The 19,173-nt window shown below is 43.5% G+C and overlaps 1 protein-coding gene across 1 annotated transcript in view; it reads right to left on the bottom strand.

Moving 5' to 3' along the window:
• LOC120533475 (gastrula zinc finger protein XlCGF57.1-like) overlaps positions 1–5,012 on the bottom strand; it is a 101,908-nt gene extending 96,896 nt beyond the window's left edge. The window contains exons 1-2 of the mRNA XM_039760391.1: positions 4,887–5,012; positions 4,065–4,142 (exon numbers count right to left, since the gene is read on the bottom strand). The gene's annotated coding sequence lies outside the window, so the exon portion shown is untranslated. The remainder of the gene's footprint in view (positions 1–4,064; positions 4,143–4,886) is intronic.
• Positions 5,013–19,173: the final 14,161 nt, after the last annotated feature.

The following is a 19,173-nucleotide window of genomic DNA, read 5'->3' as shown; positions in this document are numbered from 1 at the left end:
ATGTTTCTGCAGCTTAATTGATGTCCACCTGTGGTAAATTCAGTTGATTGGACATGATTTGGAAAGGCATACACCTGTCCATATAAGGTCCCACAGTTGACAGTTCATGTCAGAGCACAAACCAAGCATGAAGTCAAAGGAAATGTCTGTAGACCTCCGAGACAGGATTGTCTCGAGGCACAAATCTGGGGAAGGTTACAGAAAGATGTCTGCTGCTTTGAAGTTCCCAATGAGCAGAGTGGCCTCCATCATCCGTACGTGGAAGAAGTTTCAAACCACCAGGACTCTTCCTAAAGCTGGCCGGCCATCTAAACTAAGCGATCGGGGGAGAATGGCCTTAGTCAGGGAGGTGACCAAGAACCCGATGGTCACTCTGTCAGAGCTCCAGAGGTCCTCTGTGGAGAGAGGAGAACCTTCCAGAAGGACAACCATCTCTGCAGCAATCCACCAATCAGGCCTATATGGTAGAGTGGCCAGGCAGAAGCCACTCCTTAGTAAAAGGCACATGGCAGCCTGCCTGGAGTTTGCTAAAAGGCACCTGAAGGACTCTCAGACCATGAGAAACAAAATTCTCTGGTCTGATGAGACAAAGATTGAACTCTTTAGTGTGAATGCCAGGCATCACGTTTGGAGGAAACCAGGCACCGCTCATCACCAGGCCAATACCATCCCTACAGTGAAGCATGGTGGTGGCAGCATCATGCTTTGGGGATGTTTTTCAACAGCAGGAACTGTGAGACTAGTCAGGATAAAGTAAAAGATGACTGCAGCAATGTACAGAGACATCCTGGATGAAAACCTGCTCCAGAGTGCTCTTGACCTCAGACTGGGGCGACGGTTCATCTTTCAGCAGGACAACGACCCTAAGCACACAGCCAAGATATCAAAGGAGTGGCTTCAGGACAACTCTGTGAATGTCCTTGAGGGCCCAGCCAGAGCTCACACTTGAATCTGATTGAACATCTCTGGAGAGATCTTAAAATGGCTGTGCACCGACGCTTCCCATCCAACCTGATTGAGCTTGAGAGGTGCTGCAAAGAGGAATGGGCGAAACTGGCCAAGGATAGGTATGCCAAGCTTGCGGCATCATATTCAAAAAGACTTGAGGCTGTAATTGCTGCCAAGTATTGAGCAAAGGCTGTGAATACTTATGTACATGTGCTTTCTCATTTTTTTATTTTTAATAAATTTGCAAAAACCTCAAGTAAACTTTTTTTATGTTGTCATTATGGGGTGTTGTGTGTAGAATTCTGAGGAAAAAAATTAATTTAATCCATTTTGGAATAAGGCTGTAACATAACAAAATTTGGAAAAAGTGAAAGTTTTAAAAGTAAATGCAGGTATTTATGTTAACTTATTTTATTGGTTTGGATGGTAGCCAATGATGGCGCAGATCTTATGCAAAGGAAAGTAAAAAAGGGAGAAAAAAGGAAAGCATGGAGGAATGGTGTAGGTATTGGTATAAAGTTGTTGCCAGATAATTAACTATACTAGGCTCACCCACCTTTTAAGGCGACCGACTTTTAAGTTGACCACTTCTTAAGGCAATTCAATATGTAGATCAATTTGATATTTTATACAAACTCATTAATTTGGTTATATTGCATTTGAGCGGTATTACTTTAATACTCGTAGTTTCTGTTATTTGTGTGATGAAATTTAAGCTTTTTTTCTGTATTGAGGTCGCCCTTTTAAAACCCCCTGATATTTACTACGCAGTGAGGCATTTGTACTCCATCAACATTAATTATTTCCAGTGACATAATTTTGTCTATTTTTCCAGTGCATGGCGTACAAAAGCAAGGGAATGATGGGAGCACCAGAACTCTGCTCACATCATGACGCTTCGTACCGCAAGCTGCAAGTAGTAAGTCTGTGATAAGCGGAATACCGCTACGCTTTCACTCACGGGACGGAAGGACAATCCCGACCAATTTTATATAGTAAGAAAGAAGAAGAAGATATCGCAGAGTCTGGAGTAGAAAATCATCTTTTGCCTGGAAAAACGAAACTACAAATCCCATCGTGCATTGCAAAATGGACGGGCGTAGTGAAACTCCGCGCCTGCGTAGCACTCACGGGACGGAAGGACAATCCCGACCACTTTTATATAGTAAGATTTGAGCTGTTACCATGAGAAATTTGGTTATTTCAATGGTAAACTTCAACTTGAAGTTTAGTTAACAAAGAGATGATTCCAGTATAGGAAAGCATAATATGTTATGAGTAATTTCGCTTTGTTTTAGTTATGAACTTCCCCAAAATGAGTTGATCCCTGTTACTAGCATACCGACAATATAATCTGTTGTAGCGCAGGTGTAAATTGGCGTCACACTTCACAACCTGCAATGCACCACGTTCTTGGTTCTGCCGCCAGAAGCACGGTGGACGCTGTGGGGGTAGGTTGTAGTTTCAGATCTCCCTAAGCTTTCCCCGATTTTTATTCCATTTATTTTGTATTAATAATTTGTAATTAATTAAGTTTATCATTTAATAGGCACAGGGGTGAAGCTCCTTATGTAACGCTCTGTTCCCTTTTATATTTCCTTTTGTTTTGGAAAGATATGCTATATTTTTTTTTTATTTTTTAGTTATGAATATATAATTATAAAATTAGGATTTTTTTTATATAAAGCTATGTGTATTGTAAATAGTTCTCTCTGTGAAATTTGAGTAATTCTTTTGTAAATAGTTTTATATGCAGTGTGTTTATTGTGTAAATAAAAGGGCAGAAGCGCGGTGGACACTGTGGGAGCTTAAGGGAGAAGCTGCTTATGTGAGGCCCTCTTTCCTTTTTTACCTTTTATTTTGGAAAGTTTCTTGGAGAGGAAAATAAAAGCTTCTGTTTTGACCCTACGTGCCTCTGACTTGACGGTCATTTACACAACGCAGAGAAAGGCAGATTGCAGTCGGCTACACCTGCACAGAGTTAACAGTCAAGAAAGAATATGTGGACGTGCTAGTGGTTCAACAGAGAGTGTCGAGAAACTAGTGAACTTACTCTCTTTTTATTAGTTTTTGAATGGCTTAGGTTTAATAATGGAATTTTACTTATTTTTATTACTTTATGAGAAAGAACTGTTAGGTAAACACTAAAATTGTTTTCCTGGACTTAAATCTACTGAATTTATTATTTTGTATGGGATGTGGGATGTACATGTGTAAATAATGGTTCATATTGATAAAGTAAACAATTGAGTTCTTGTTTGTTTTTAATAATAACTGACTTAGCTATTAAGGGGAAAACAAGAGTATAGTGATTTAGCATATGGCTAAAGCTTTATTACATGTGGTTTAGTAACGTGGGGTACAATTCATAGTAAAGTTACGTAAATTACTGAGTCAAATTATTAAAATATTTGTTTATCTTCTTTGTCATTGAGTATGGGGTAGATTATTAAACTTTAGATTATGAATTAGTTCATTGAATTATTAAGACAGATTTGTTTATTTAAAAAAAAATAGCTTTATGTCACATGGTTAGACAGTGGAGCACCACTGGACAGCCAATGAGATTGTGACTTTTCTCACACAATTTAGGAGTACTAGCTCCTCATAAATTTTCAAATTCTGTCAAGAATATATACACATTTTTATGTTTGGGCTTAGAAAAACATGAGAAAACAAATTTTGTGCGTGGAGAATTTTATGTGAGAACAAGACAAAAAATAAACATTTAAGTGACTTTCAATCTGTGTAAATGTTAGGATTTTTGCAGACAACACTACTGACAGAAATAGATGTTTCTATGTATAGCTGTAATGCGAAGGCAACGTAACGCTATTAAGCTATACTATCCAGTTCTTATTTATTCTTTTATACTATAGCTTCAATTAAAAAAATATTTTTCAATATAATTTCTTATAACGCCTTATGTCTTGACATTTAAATCTTAAATTAACATTTTTTTTTTTTTTTTGCAAATTAGTGCATTGCAAACTTTTCACAGGCACGACTACATGTTGAGGGGCACATTAAAAAAGCAGCACTAAACACAAGTAAGTAGAAGTTATTTTATCTTAACTTTAGAAAATATGTCAACTTGTGTGTATAGTGGTACCTACTGTAATTTTCTTTTTCCAGCTTTTCAAATACGTTTATGCAGTTTGGATTGCAGACAAGAACCGCACTATCATTGCCACCTGTGCACAAAGACAAGAACATCAATGTTATGTTTTAAAACAACCTGACAACGACACGCATGACAAGTTTCAGGTCAGTGTAACATCACTGGATCAATTATCATGAAACTGGTTTGTAAGCAGGTCTTTCTGAAAGATGTATTACTAAAAAATTTAAGAAATTAAAAAATATACATACAAGACATTCGTCATTTCACTAACTAATCATTGCATGGTGTAACCTGTAGACAAGAGGCGTTTTTGAGGATAGAAAGATGGATAAGTAATTATTGATGACGTACATAATTCTATGGCTTATGTAGTGAGCAGTAAGCAGAACTTTACATATGCGACATTCATCATTTCACTAATCTATCTTTGTATTGAGCAACCTGTAAACATTAACAAGTCACTGTTAATACAAAGTGCCGATCTTGGCTCATAGACAAGCAGAACTGACAGTGTGTAGTGGGAATAGTCGCATTAATACTGAGTTGGATGATTCGAGAAGAACACGACAAGACGAATACACGGAAAGGAATGGATAGTACCCGGCGGTGTGTCTGGATGCTTTTAAGTAAAAACAGGACTCGAAAGAAAGTGGATCGGAGACTCAGAAAACAATGAACAGCAACGGCACGCAGATGGCCAAAGAACATCAACGCGCCGCTCGCCTCAAATTTAAGTCGTCTGCCATAAGTTTGAATGGAGCGAATGAATACTCACACGTCCATAAAGTGCATCCCCAAAACACATAGCACTTACTGTCTGTCTCTTTGCGATGAGGTTCTTTTTGAACTCGTTCACACTCCTGCTCACTCAACAATAATCCTGCTTCCGTGTAGTGTTTCTCAGTGCGACGGCAGCGTCGCTTCAGTCTCCGTCGCCCAAGATGACGTCACCCAGAGTCTAGCGGCATGTCATTGGCGCTAGTAAATGACGCTACAAGAGGAAAATATGCTGTCAAAATAAAAGCTTACTTGCACTTAGTGCGGCAATGCGCTCTATCAGCGAGTGCTCCTAACTTCTCATCTCCTCCTATAAAAAAACAAGCAGCTGTCAAAAGATGATGATGATTATTAAAGGTACATTCCAAAAATAAATGTAGAGAAGATTGTGGTTAAAACGCACAAAAAACAAACACAGTTTCAATCTTTCCTTCATTTAACAAGATAACTTTTTGAAGTTATAATATATAAAGACCAAACATTTGTTTATTCATAATTTAGGAATAATCACTAAATTATACTGAAAGAAGGCGTTAATGTTTGTGTTTATAATGGATGAATTTGTATACTGTTAAGGGGAAACGGTTTAGGACATTTCTTATAAACTAGTAACAATTCAGACTGATTACACAGCCTTCTCATTGAGCGTAAAAGTTGAATCACTACTAAAATATTACGTTTATATTAACTATCATGGATTAAGATTATTTTTTTTTCTCTGGTCATTCCAGATTTTAAAAAGTTGAAAGGGAAATCCTATTTAAACATTATTGACCAAGAGGTAAGCATTTATGAAAATACTACGGTCTTATTATTATTAAACTTGCCAAGTAATACAAATCTATGTGGACCAATTTTAGAGATAAGATAGGGGACAAACTTCTAGTGAGAAATTTAATTTAATGGAAATTACCTAATCCAATTCATTCTGAAAGTGTTGTTGAATGTGGGAAATTCAAAAATAAGACCACCAGACTCACTTGAATTCATTCAGACAGATTGTCTATTGTAATGAATGTTGTCCTTTCATTTAAAATTTCATAACATTTTGAAATTTCTTATAACTAAATTATCAGGATACAATGTTATTGCAGAGTCTTGAAATGTCCTTTACTTTGTTAACCAGAATTCGGCTTTTTAATGTCAAATTAGTTGAGAACCACAAGGTTTTTTTTTTTGTTTGTTTTGTTTTTTGGTACTTATTACACTGTATTAATCCCAGAGAGGAATATCTTGAGTATTTTCTATAATAGAATGCAAAATTAAAGAGAATCAACTGTTACTGCCTCATGAAAAGGTAGTTTTCAAGTAATTTCATTGTTTTTTAATGTAAAATGACCAGCAGGTAATCTGCTACTTCACACATACAGACTGATATTGGTTTGATTCCTGCGCCTGGTAGTTATCTGTGTAAAGTTTCCTTCTTCCCGCTTTGCTGATGTGTATTGTTCTTTGGTTTTCCTCTCACAATTCTTGAAGATGCGCAGGTTAAGTAAGTAAGTAAATCAGCTTTAACACGTTGACCCCATGTGAGTGTTGGGGTGTGCCGGAGTGGGCACTGTGACACACTAATTCCCTGTCCTAGGTTGTCTACTGCAAGGTTATTATAGTTAAGGAAAACTAGAATCAAAACTGAAACTATTAATTAAAAAATAAAAAAAACATTTTTGTAAAATGAAATAAAATAATTAACAAAACTGAAATAAAAAACTAAAACTAAATGAAACTATTATATAGCAAAAAAGACTAACTGAAATAAAATAATAACTTACTAAAAAATACTCTTACTTTTTATCACAACCAGACTTGCGCAAGGACTAATCTGAACTGCAGGGGTCCCGAAATTAATCAAAATGTTTTAATAAGAATTCTATATTTGGTTTTTGAATACATTTTTCTGCTGTTAGTCTTTAACACTTGCAACTTTTAACTTTAAAACAAAAACTCATCCACCACAAGCCGCCCACAAATATACATCCATTGATCGACAGCTGGTGACGGAGGGCGGGTGTTGACGCAGCATTTGCGGTGACGCGGTAAACTCAATACGGGCCCGTAAAGCAATTTACTGTGTGATAACAGTGACAGTTCATCAGGAGCTGATAGTGACAGCATGATAGATTCTTGTTCAAGTGTTAGTGAAGCATACCGAGGTGATGATTTAGCTTTGAATGTGCTTGGTAACTTTCAAAGCTGCCATTCAGTGGAACTCCGGGGCTCAAGAGATACATTTGCTTCTAAAAAATATGCTTGTGCTTCTAAGAGATATGGTTGCTTCTGAAAATTACGAATGCAATTCTCAAGTGTGAAGAAACAGTCAAAAATACGTCATTGGACACACAAGGCATTCTCTATCGAAGAAGAAAGAATTGATTTCTGTTAATATACACTGAAAAAGTATAACATTAATGTTGTTCATTCAATGTAAATTTTCTCTTTAAAGCAACTTAAGATTAGTCATTTAGTGTTGTAGCTTGAGATAATTGGTTTTAGATCTCAAGACAAAGTAAAAAAAAAATTGTTTGAACCAAAGTAAGTTATGGTGGAGGGAATAAACATAAAAATCCTATTTCAGTTAACCAATATTTTAGGTTGTCCATGTGCTGTGTGGGACGGCGGTTTGTATTTTCTCGCAGTCGAACTTTCCAGTGTGCTGGCTTTCCAACTGCCAACAAAGAAAAACATTTTCCCGATTGGAGTGGACGTGGCTATACAGGTCTGGTCATTTTCAGCAGCAGACTTTTATAACGTAGGATTTCTGGTAAGTAATCCTGTTTCTCAACTATTAATTTTAAGTATAAAAACTCGTAATAAAACATACTTTCAAAAAAGCTGTAGAAACGTTTAAAAATTTTTTGTTGTATATTTAAGATTTACACTGCAAAATGCTTGTGTATTTTCACTAGATTTTTAAATAAATGTAAAAAGTACAGTTATGTTCATAATATTTCTAATAGCATAAAAACAGGTTATGACCAATAAACCATTTTAAATTGTAACAATAGATTTGCTTCTGTATCAAACAAGTGAATTGCACCCAATCACTCTAAATGATTTGCCTCAACTTAAAAATTGTGGGTTCAATAAGATAAAAAGTATTATATTGGTTCAGATTGAAAATATTAAGTGTGAATCATTACATTAATTATTTCAAGTTGAATGGAGGTTATACTTTTTTCAGTGTAAACTATACATAATGTCTTATCCGAGTGTCCAGATGTTTGTTATATATGTAATGGAAAGCAAGATATTGCGGAAGGCTCCCAACCTTTGGATTTTGGCACTCTTGGTCATACATTTGGAATTGGGGTGTGAGCCACGGAATTAATACCCCTAATCCCCCCATCCCCTTGGAGGATATGAATATATGCAAAACTACAAAACAGACGTAAACATCTGGTTTGGTGCTTTGGCGGTACTAAATTGTGTGTGTATGTGAGTGTGTATGTGTTTTCAACCTGCAATGGACTGGTGTCCTATGCTGGCTGGGATAGGCCTCGGCAGACCCCCGCGACCCTGTTCAGGACTAAGTGGGTTTGAAAATGACTGACTGACATAAAGGAGTAACGAACAAAAGGCAAATTTTGTGACCCATTTAATTATTTGTACTTGCATTTCATGTCCTTATTATTTGTTTAGTGACACATTTCACAATAATTTTTTTTTCACTTTATTTATTTATTTGCGATATTTATCCATGCATCAATCCAATTTCTAAACCCACTTTGTCTTGTGCAGAGGCAGAGACATGGGGAAGCTGGAACCTATCCTAGGAAGCATAATGCACTTTTCTTTTCTTTTGTCTGTGCCAATTAAATATCATATAAATCTCATTCATCAAATTACAGTGTGCCAACTTTGCCAGTCAGTATAACCCATGTAACCATGTTGGGCCAAGAAAAACTCAAAAGAATTTTCCAAAAGGCGTCCATCTTGTCACAAATGTTTTAAAATTAGGGTGCTGCAGTGCCATTTAACCCTTTGCAATGGTAACTGAGCATCACAGTGAAACATTTTCATTGGATATGCCAAGTTTGACAGCCAATTTGACCCATGAACTCAAGTTGGTCCAGGCAAATCTCAGCTGCACAGCTGCAACATAAAAAAAGGCATCTTGTCACAAAGCTATGAAAATGAGGGTAGCAAAACGAATCACAACCCTCTACAGCGCCTGTTAAGCATCAAAGTTAATCTTAGTCATTAAAAATGGAAAAGTGACAAATTTGCCAGTCTATTTGAGCCAGATAGTCACCGTGGTCTGTGCAAAACTCAACTGCAACTTAACAAAGGCATCTGTATTTTCTCAACAACTAGGGTGGTCCAACACCATTTAGCCTTTTACACTGCCCATTAAACATCACGGTTAATTTCCTTCATTTCCAAATTTGCCAGTCAGTCTGACCCATGTAACCACACAACTGCACTTTAACAAAGGTATTCACTTTTCTGTGAAAATTAGAGTGGGTCAACAGCATACAACCCTACACAGTGAAACCTTGGATTGCGAGTAGCATGGTTTGTGAGTGTTTTGCAAGACGAGCTAAAATTTTTAATAAATGATTATTTGATAAATGAGCAAGGTCTTGCAATATGAGTAGTACGTGTACGCTTTGTCTGCTGAGCATCACATGGGTAATCGTCTCCCATGCTCGTTCTCAGTCGACGTGCCTCACTCAAATAGACAACATCCATATGAGCGTATACTGTTTACTATAGCATGGTGACCACGTGTGTTTGTTGTAACATGTGAATCCCTGTCATGCACCCCAACACACAAGGCTAAGTCTCAGTACTTTAGCAACATTAGCTTTATTCAGCGTGAAAGTGGAACAGCACAGTTATTTATTGTAGTGGGATCTACCGTTCTCCTATACAGAGACACAACAATCAGGCAGGTTCGTGACCAGTAGTGGCCAAGTAATACTGTGCTCTTGCATTACTAATGTTCCTTGCATCACCCATCGACGGCAAGTGCTTATAGCTTGACCACAATCTTTTCTGATTCTCTTTTACGGTGAACTGCTACAGCGCTGGGAGCCTGCGGTTGCTTGCTTCGGGACACTCACATGTTGTCCCGTTGGGTGGTTTCCCAAAAGAGTTTAGAAACCTTACAGTACGTAAAGCATTTTTTTTAGTTTGTGGCCAAGTGTAGCAACTCCTCAGGCAAAAGCAACTACCATTGGATAGGTTTCCTTGTTAAAGTCGCAAAAAAAGAAAACGATTCCAGTGAGCTAACAGATAGCAGTGATTCCGTAAGTTAGAGTGAAGATTTTGTATTAATCATTTTTATATAAATATCTGTGGGTTGTGAAACGAATTATCTGAGTTTCCATTATTTCTTATGAGGAAATTTGCTTTGATATATGAGTGCTTTGGATTACAAGCATGATTCCAGAATGAATTATGCTCGCAAACCGAGGTTCAACTGTACTGTATAATGCCAGTCAAATATGACATTGAAATCTGTTCATTAAATATATGGGAATATGACAAATTGGAAAGCCCATTTGACCCATGCACCCAAAGTTCAACTGCAATTTAACAAAGGCATCTTTCTTTTCTCAAAATTAGTGTAGCCCAATGCCATCTAACCATCTGAAGTGCCAATTAAATATCTAATTCCATTTATTAGATATGGGAATGTGCCAACTTTGCCTGTCAATTTGACCCATGTACCCAACTCACATATAACAAAGGCATCTGTCTTGTCAAAAGCCATGTAAATGAGGGCTGCCCAACATCAACTAATGCTTTACTGTGCCCATTAAACATCCGAGTACATCTTACTCATTAGATATGACAGTGTGCCAAGTTTGTCATTGAGCTGGGCAAAACTGAATTGGCATTTAACAGAGGCACCTGTCTTATCGCAAAACTTTGAAAATTAAGTTGGTCCAGCTTGATGAAACTCTTTTGCATCCGATCAGGTAGAAAATGTGGAAAACTGATTTTTTTTTCAAATAAAGGGCCCATTTTACTCATAGTGATGCACAGTAATATCTTTTTATGCTGCAGAATATTTTGACTGGCTCTTATCATTGAATGAGTAACTGATTTGCACAAGTTATGTGAAAAAGAAACTAGCTGGAAGCGAATAAGTTCAGACCCATGTGAAATAGTCACGTTCTCCCCATATTTTTGTTGGCTTTATGCCAGACGTCCTAAAGACTCGTAGGTAAAGTAATTAGAGGGTCCAATGGTGCACCCCAATGATGGATTAGCGTCACGGTGTAATCAGAATAATAAGTTTAAAGTTACTGTGCTCTGTTTTTTCTTTTCTTTTCTTTTTACATGCACAGCTGAGCCAGATTTAGTACAAAGGGGCTCAGCATTTAGAATTGCTAGGCCAAGCATAGGATAAGATAGACAAAAACAGCTGGGTGAATGTGCAGTCAGCCTGAAGACAGATGTATACTATTTTTCATCTCTTAAGAGTCAGCATAAGACCTTCTTTCCTTATTTGGAATTGGACTATTTGCCTACATGGGGGCCTGCATGTGGAGGAAACAGTATGAAAGACTTGGACAGCAGCCAAACACCTTTGAAGCCGATGGACAGATGGGAGATATCATCATCCGGTCCTGAAAACCCTTCCATCGCAGTGACAAAAATGGCAGACTGTATACATCGAGATCCCACATTGATAAAAGTCTTGATATGGCTTTCTCGTCTGTAATGCCATGTAAATCGTCATTAAAGAAAGCTACTGTATGTTATTTTCTCTTATGTGATGTCTTACTGCCATATCACTAAGGGAGAGGTATCACCTTTTAATACTATATCTATTGTAAAAGATGCAACAAATACAGGCATAAAGGTTTGGGGTTTTCCGGCCCCGTATATTGTAGATACTCCACAATAAATCAAAAAACTCAGGTCAAAAGTTATAAACAAAACAGTTCATAACCGCAACGCCATACTAGGCGTCGGCGGCCATTTTTATAAGGGAGGAGCCGGAAGTGGAGGAATGCTGGGAAGGAACCGTGAGGGATGATGGGACTGCTGACGTCATGGAAGATGGCGGAGGAAGGGCGGAAGTAAGCGTACTGCGGGCAAGAGTCATGGCAGAGCGTCTTTGGCTCTGGAAAACAAAGAAGAAAGGTTAGTACCCCGCCACTCCCAACCGGCGAACGTCCTTCGATGTGATTTATGATCCTTCCGCGGCCTCCTAGTCGCGCATGCGTGACACGACCCCCCCCCTCAGCCCGAGACTGTCAGAACGGGCGGACCACACCGAGAGGTCGTGGATACGCGAGAGGGCATCGGCGTTGGCCTGAAGGCCGCCGCGGCGATAAGTGACCGTGAACTTATAGGGTTGCAAATCCAGAAACCACCTGGTGACTCGCGGGTTCGACTTTTTATGAAGGGACATCCACTGAAGCTCAGCGTGATCAGTCACCAGAGTGAATTCGTGACCCAACAGGTAGTACCGGAGATAAGTCACGGCCCACTTAATGGCCAGGGCTTCCCTCTCCACCGCCGCATACCGGGTCTCCCGATCCAGCAGTTTCCGGCTCAGGTACATCACGGGGTGTTCGACACCATCAGTGCTTTAGCTCAACACGGCGCCCAGGCCTGTGTCCGAAGCATCGGTCTGGAGGACAAAGGGCAACCCAAAATCAGGGGTCTGTAGTACAGGTGCCGACGTTAGGGCCTTTTTCAAGTCACCGAATGCGTGCTCTGCCTTGTCGTTCCATACCACTTGTAAGGGAGTACCCTTCTTTGTCAAATCAGTCAAGGGCGCTGCCCTTTCGGAGAAACGGGGCACGAACTGGCGGTAGTACCCTGCTAACCCCAAGAAAGCTTGCACCTGTCTCTTGGTACTCGGGCGGGGCCATTCTAAGATGTCTTTAACTTTGGAACATTGGGGCCTCACCTGTCCTCGTCCCACAAGGTAGCCTAAATACTTGGCCTCCTTTAAGCCAAAAAAACATTTACGGGGATTGATACGGAGACCGGCTTTAGCCAGTGTCGCGAGGACAGCTGAAACCTGCAGTAGATGCTCCTCCCAGGTGCCGGAATAGATGACGACGTCATCCAGGTAGGCGGCACTATAGGACTGGTGGGGCTTCAACACTCTATCCACCAGACGCTGAAAGGTCGCTGGGGCCCCGTGCAGCCCGAATGGGAGGACCTTGTACTGCCAATGTCCACTAGGGGTGCTATAGGCCGTCTTCTCTTTTGCGGATGCCGTTAAGGGAATTTGCCAATACCTTTTCGTCATATCAAGAGTAGTCAAGTATCGGGCCGCACCCAGCCGCTCGAGTAGTTCGTCAATGCGGGGCATTGGGCAGGCGTCGAACTTGGAGACCTGGTTTAGACGTCTGAAGTCATTACAAAATCTCCAGGAGCCGTCCGGCTTGGAAACGAGGACGATAGGACTGGACCAGGGACTATGGCTTTCCTCTATAATGTCCATATCCAGCATGCGCTGCACCTCCAGTTCCACTTTGGCGCGTTTTGCCTCCGGGAGTCTATAGGGCCTCTCCCGGACGATCACTCCAGGGTCCGTGACTATATCGTGCGCAATCAGGGAGGTCCGGCCTGGCGACTCGCTCACCACTTCAGGGATGGCATGAATAGCCTGGGTTATCTCACGCCGTTGTAAGGGTGTCAGTTTGTCGCCGAGGTTAAGGGCGGGTGCCCCAGCGAATAAGGAGAGGGACCTACCGGAGTTGGGAGACTCTTCCCTGTCCTTCCACGGTTTCAACAAATTAACGTGATAGATCCTCTCGCTCGGTCGACGATTAGGTTGGAGGACCAAATAGTCGACGAGCCCTTTCCTTTCTTTAACCTCGTACGGGCCCTGCCAATGAGCCAGCAGTTTAGAGTGGGAGGTAGGGACAAGCACCATCACTCGATCCCCCGGGCAGAACTCCCGGAGGACGGATTTGCGGTTGTAAAACCGGGCCTGCGCTGCCTGCGCACAAGTCACGTGGTCTTTGAGGATAGGCCTGATTTTAGCGAGCCTGTCACGCAGTTGCGCAACATACTCCAATATATTAGAGGAGGGAAGGGCCTCAGCCTCCCAGCCCTCTTTTAGCATGTTCAAAAGTCCCCGGGGTTGTCGCCCATATAATAGCTCAAAGGGGGAGAACCCTGTAGAGGCCTGGGGTACCTCCCGGTAGGCGAAAAGCACTAGCGGTAGGAGTTGGTCCCAAATCCTGCCATCAGCACTGACTACCTTGCGGAGCATCTGTTTAAGCGTCTGATTAAAGCGCTCTACTAGCCCGTCTGTTTGGGGATGGTAGACAGACGTCTTCAGGTGCTTTATCCGGAGTAATCTGGCAACCTCCCTGAACGTATCCGAGGTGAAGGGAGTACCCTGGTCGGTGAGGACTTCCTTGGGGATCCCCACTCTAGAAAACAAAAGGACCAATTCCCGCGCGATATTTTTTGTGTTAGCGGAGCGCAAGGGAACCGCCTCTGGGTACCGGGTAGCGTAGTCCACCATGACCAATATGTATTTGTGACCACGGGTCGAGGGTTCTAGGGGGCCTACGAGGTCGACCCCGATTCTGTCAAACGGGATGTCTATTAGGGGAATAGGGACGAGAGGAGCGCGGTCCCTCCTGGGAATCTGGCGAATCTGGCAGTCTGGGCAGGACTGACAGAAGCGCCGGACCTCCTCATTGATCCCGGGCCAGTAAAAGCGGAGCTTGATCCTCTCCAGTGTTTTTTCGGCCCCGAGATGGGCACCTAGGAGGTGGGCATGTGCTAGTTCACAGACCTCCCGCCGGAAAGTACGCGGCACTAGCAGCAACTTCCGCACCTAACCCTCGTGGGCTGCTACCCGATACAACAGATCGTTTTCCAGCACAAAGAAGGGCTCACGTGGCATGGAACCGTCAGCTTGTGAGCTGCCTGGCAGAACGATCGCATTCCAGGCAAACCGCAGGGAATCGTCATTCAACTGCTCCCTTCTGAATGAGGCAGGCGTGGACCGAAATTGATGATCCAACTGGCTCAGAGGGTTGGGTGAGCGAGTCGGCGGAAGTGTCCCCTGGCTTGTTCCTTCCCCGGCGGATACTTCTGGGTCGGAGTCCGTCACCGGAGAAACCTCCCCCGACGTGCCTGCCCCATTTTGGTTTGTCACAGAGCATGGCGTGGAGACCGCGGGAGGGGCGCCTCGTCCCCTCATAGCAAGACCTAGAGAGGCTGCGGGAGCGGTGTTCGCCTTACCGCAATTCTTTTGCGACCAGTCTTGTCCCAAAATTACCGGATAGGGGGGCTCAGGCAACACCGCAACCATCTGATTGGAAACCCACCCCTTCCAGGTAATGTAGCACCGGGCGGAACGGTAAGACCTGGTCTCTCCGTGCACACATGCAAATGCTGCGTAAGCCACTGTCGCGGTAAAACGTAACGGCGAGCAACAATGGTAATGTTACTGCCGGAGTCAAATAAAGCCACCACCGAGTGCCCGTTTAACAACACCACTCCCGTGTTTGGACTAGCCAGTGGGTGCGACGGAGTACAATACCTTTCCGTGGAGGCCCAGGTGCAGTCCATTAGCTCTGTTGCAGTGTTGAGGGGACAGGTTGGCAGTAGGTGGCCGGTCTCCCCGCACTTGTAACAGCGCGGAGAGGCCGGCTTCTCTCTGGTCTTCAGCGGCGCTTCCGCAGCGCGTCGAGAGGGCTCGGGGTGGGCCGCCCATCCCTGTCGGTTCCCACACGCTTGCCTTTCTGACCCCCCGGCTCGGTAGGCCGCAAGTTGACGCTCCAGGACCTCTAAGAGGCCGGCCATATCCTTATAAGGATGGCGCCGGACCTGCTGGGCGAGGGAGCTTGGCAGGGCATTAACGAGGCCCTCACAGGCCACCTGCTCCACGACCTTCCGGGCTTGGGGCCCCTCGGGCCGTAGCCACCGCCCCATCTTACCCCAAAAATCGAAGGCCTGGGCTCGGGCCGGCTGATCCGGGTCAAACTGCCAAGTCCTCCACTCAGCTGCCTGCTGGCCCGGCGTAATGCCGTAGCGTGCCAGAATCTCCTGTTTGAGGAGGTCATACTGTGCGGCCTCCTCCTCGGGAAGGTCATAATAAGCACGCTGCGCGGGTCCCTTCAGGTAGGGCACGAGAATGGACGCTCACTCGGACAGACGGTGGCCGTCCGTTCAAAAATACGGAGGTACGACTCGATGTCGTCGCCCTCGGTCATAGGCACCAGAGGCGGGGGTGTAAGACGAGGGGGATCAGGCCTTACCCTCCGTGCTTCTGCCAACTGGGCCTTCGTTTGCTCCAACTCCTGGTTGGTAGCAGCCTGGGCTTGCTGCAGGGCGACGATCTGGGCATTCATCCCCTGTAGCACCGTGTTCAGATCCCGTCCTTCAGTCATTTTTCTCGGACGTTTATCCTGCCGACTACGCCAATGTAAAAGATGCAACAAATACAGGCATAAAGGTTTGGGGAACTGTGCTGGGAATGCTGGGAAGGAACTGTGAGGGATGATGGGACTGCTGACGTCATGGAAGATGGCGGAGGAAGGGCGGAAGTAAGCGTACTGCGGGCAAGAGTCATTGTAGAGCGTCTTTGGCTCAGGAAAACAAAGAAGAAAGGTTAGTACCCCGCCACTCCCAACCGGCGAACGTCCTTCGATGTGATTTATGATCCTTCCGCGGCCTCCTAGTCGCGCATGCGTGACACTATATAGTTTTGGGTTATTTAAGACGCCGCAATTGCAAAAGAACTTATTCCAACCAGGGAGCGCTAGCTCCCTAGAGGAAAACACATAGCCTAGGCTGATTGTCCACAGATGTTCATTAAATGCTGATAGGATCAACTCCAGTCACAAAGCCCTCCAGTTAGATCACAAACATGCAAGACTGAGGTGGCAATTGAATCAACGACCAAAGCTTTAGCCCTTATATATGGAGTAGGATTGCTGTCAAAAGTAACTCCACCTTTCTACCTTTGTGGCACATGTGTAGTAACAAAAATAGATTGTTTCTTCTTCGACAGAGAATGCCTCGTGTGTCCAAAGACTTTTTTTGGTAGTTTGTTCTTGCTTGAGAATTGTATTTGTAATTTTCAGAAGCAAGCATATCTTTTAGAAGCACAGGCCTATTTTTTAGAAGCAAGTATAATTTTTAGAAGTGCAAGAGTAATTTTCAGAAGCAAGTGTAACTTTCAGAACAAGCGGGTCACTAGGTGATTTTTTGACCTACAGTCCTATAAGTTTTCAGTTATTTAACGCTGGGGCACCCTGCAGGCCAACGCCGATGCCCTTTCTTGGAGTCATGACCTCTTGGCCATGGGTCTGGGCTGAAAGGGTTGCCATGTGACAGGGCTCAAAAGAAGGTAATTCCATGCCAGGCCAGGGGGTAGCAGAGTGCAATAATCCTATCCCCGATATAAATGCAGACCAAACACGGGACATCCCACCTGGGTCCAACAACGTCTCTTCCGGTTCCTGTCTCGACAATGTCACTTCCCCTGACTGACCTTAAAACCCTGCCAACTGCCTCCAGTTAATCATTTCTGTTTTAGACTCAATCTATACACAACTGTGCATCTTATTTTGCTCTTTTGCAGTCAAAGCTGAAGTATATGGGTGGCTGCCCCAAAGCTTTTTTGTGTATCAAGGCTAATTATTTCACTTATATATACTGCTCAAAAAAATTAAAGGAACACTTTTTAATCTGAGTATAGCATCAAATCAATGAAACTTCTGGGATATTGATCTGGTCAGTTAAATAGCAGAGGGGGTTGTGTGGTGTAATGGGTCCACAGCTTGCTTAGCAAAGGGCGTTTTTTTAAAATAAATAATCACCGCACTCGCTTAGTGAGTGGGCGTGGTGGACATAGCAAGCCACGGGGAGATTTGCGGTGTGGGCATTTCTCACCGAGTGCACAGGTGAGGGACTGCCCACATCCGTGATTGTTCCCGTGGCTAATGTGCTGCAGCTGCTATGGCCCCTCACTGTATAAAAGAAGCGCGAGTCGGTTGGGAGGGAGATCAGAAAGAACGAGAGAAAAGAAAAGAGAAGGAGATGGAGGTTATAGGGAAGCATGTCGGTGCAAGAGAGAGAGAGAGCCACAAAGAGCATGTGAGTGAACGAGCGAACGAGCGCTTGTGGGCAGCTGCGAGGAAGCCTGGGTGTTAGGCCTACACCCAGGAGTTGGAGTTGGAAGTCGCTCCCACTGAGCGATCAGGTAGCGGGAGTGACCAGGGAAAGGCGACTGGCCGTGGAAGGCCAGAAAGGCAGCGGGAGTTGGGAGGCTTGGTCCGGAATTACCCAACGTGAGCGTCCTGGCCGTTGGATATGAACCAAGTCTCGGGACTAGAATGAGTGCCATCCCAAAGCCAGGGATCGGGAGGTCTCCAGTCTCGTGTGGATGTGATGTGTAAAAGGGCAGCTGCAGAGTGTCTCACCGGCTGCAAAGCCCAAGCGGGAAAAGCAGGTGAGACACTACCGGGAAAGAAGCACTAAGCTTGTTTTTTTTTTAAGACTGCTTCCTGTTTTAACCTCTAGTTTTTAAAGGATTGTTCTATTTATTGTTTTTTTTAATCTCCATGAGGCGATACCCGGACCCTACAGAATTTGGTGGCACAGGTAGTTCAGCTTCTCCAGGATGGCACATTAATATGTGCCTTCCATTGCCAGAAGGTTTTCTGTGTCTCCAAGCACAGTCTCAAGGGCATTGAAGAGATTCCAGGAGACAGGCAGTTACTCTAGGAGAGCTGGACAGGGCCCCTTGTAGAAGGTCCTTAACCCATCAGCAGGACTGAATGGTATCTGCTCCTTTGGGCAAGAAGGAATAGGATGAGCACTGCCAGAGCTTACAAAATGACCTCCAGCAGGCAAGCCACTGTTGTGAATGTCTCTGACCAAACAATAAGAAACAGACTTCATGAGAGTGACCTGAGGGCCGACATCCTCTAGTGGGCCCTGTGCTCACTGCCCAGCACCATGGAGCTCAATTGACATTTGCCATAGGACACCAGAATTGGTAGGTCCACCACTGGTGGTCGCCCTGTGGTTTTCACAGATGAGAGCAGGTTCACCCTGAGCACATGTGACAGATGTGAAAGGGTCTGGAGAAGCTTTGGAGAACATTATGCTGCCTGTAACATCGTTCAGCATCACTGGATTGGTGGTGGGTCAGTGATGGTATATCTGGGGAGGCATATCCATGGAGGGACGCACAGACCTCTACACACTAGACAACGGCACCTTGACTGCCATTAGGTATCGGGATGAAATTCTTGTACACAATATCACACTCTATGCTGGTGCTGTGGGACCTGGGTTACTTCTGGTGCATGACAATGCCTGGCCTCATATGGCAAGAGTATGCATGCAGTTCCTGGAAAGTGAAGGATTTA

Source organism: Polypterus senegalus, chromosome 8 (assembly GCF_016835505.1).
Source record: "Polypterus senegalus isolate Bchr_013 chromosome 8, ASM1683550v1, whole genome shotgun sequence".
Lineage (NCBI taxonomy): Eukaryota > Metazoa > Chordata > Cladistia > Polypteriformes > Polypteridae > Polypterus > Polypterus senegalus.
This window is presented reverse-complemented; position numbering and strand designations above follow the sequence as displayed.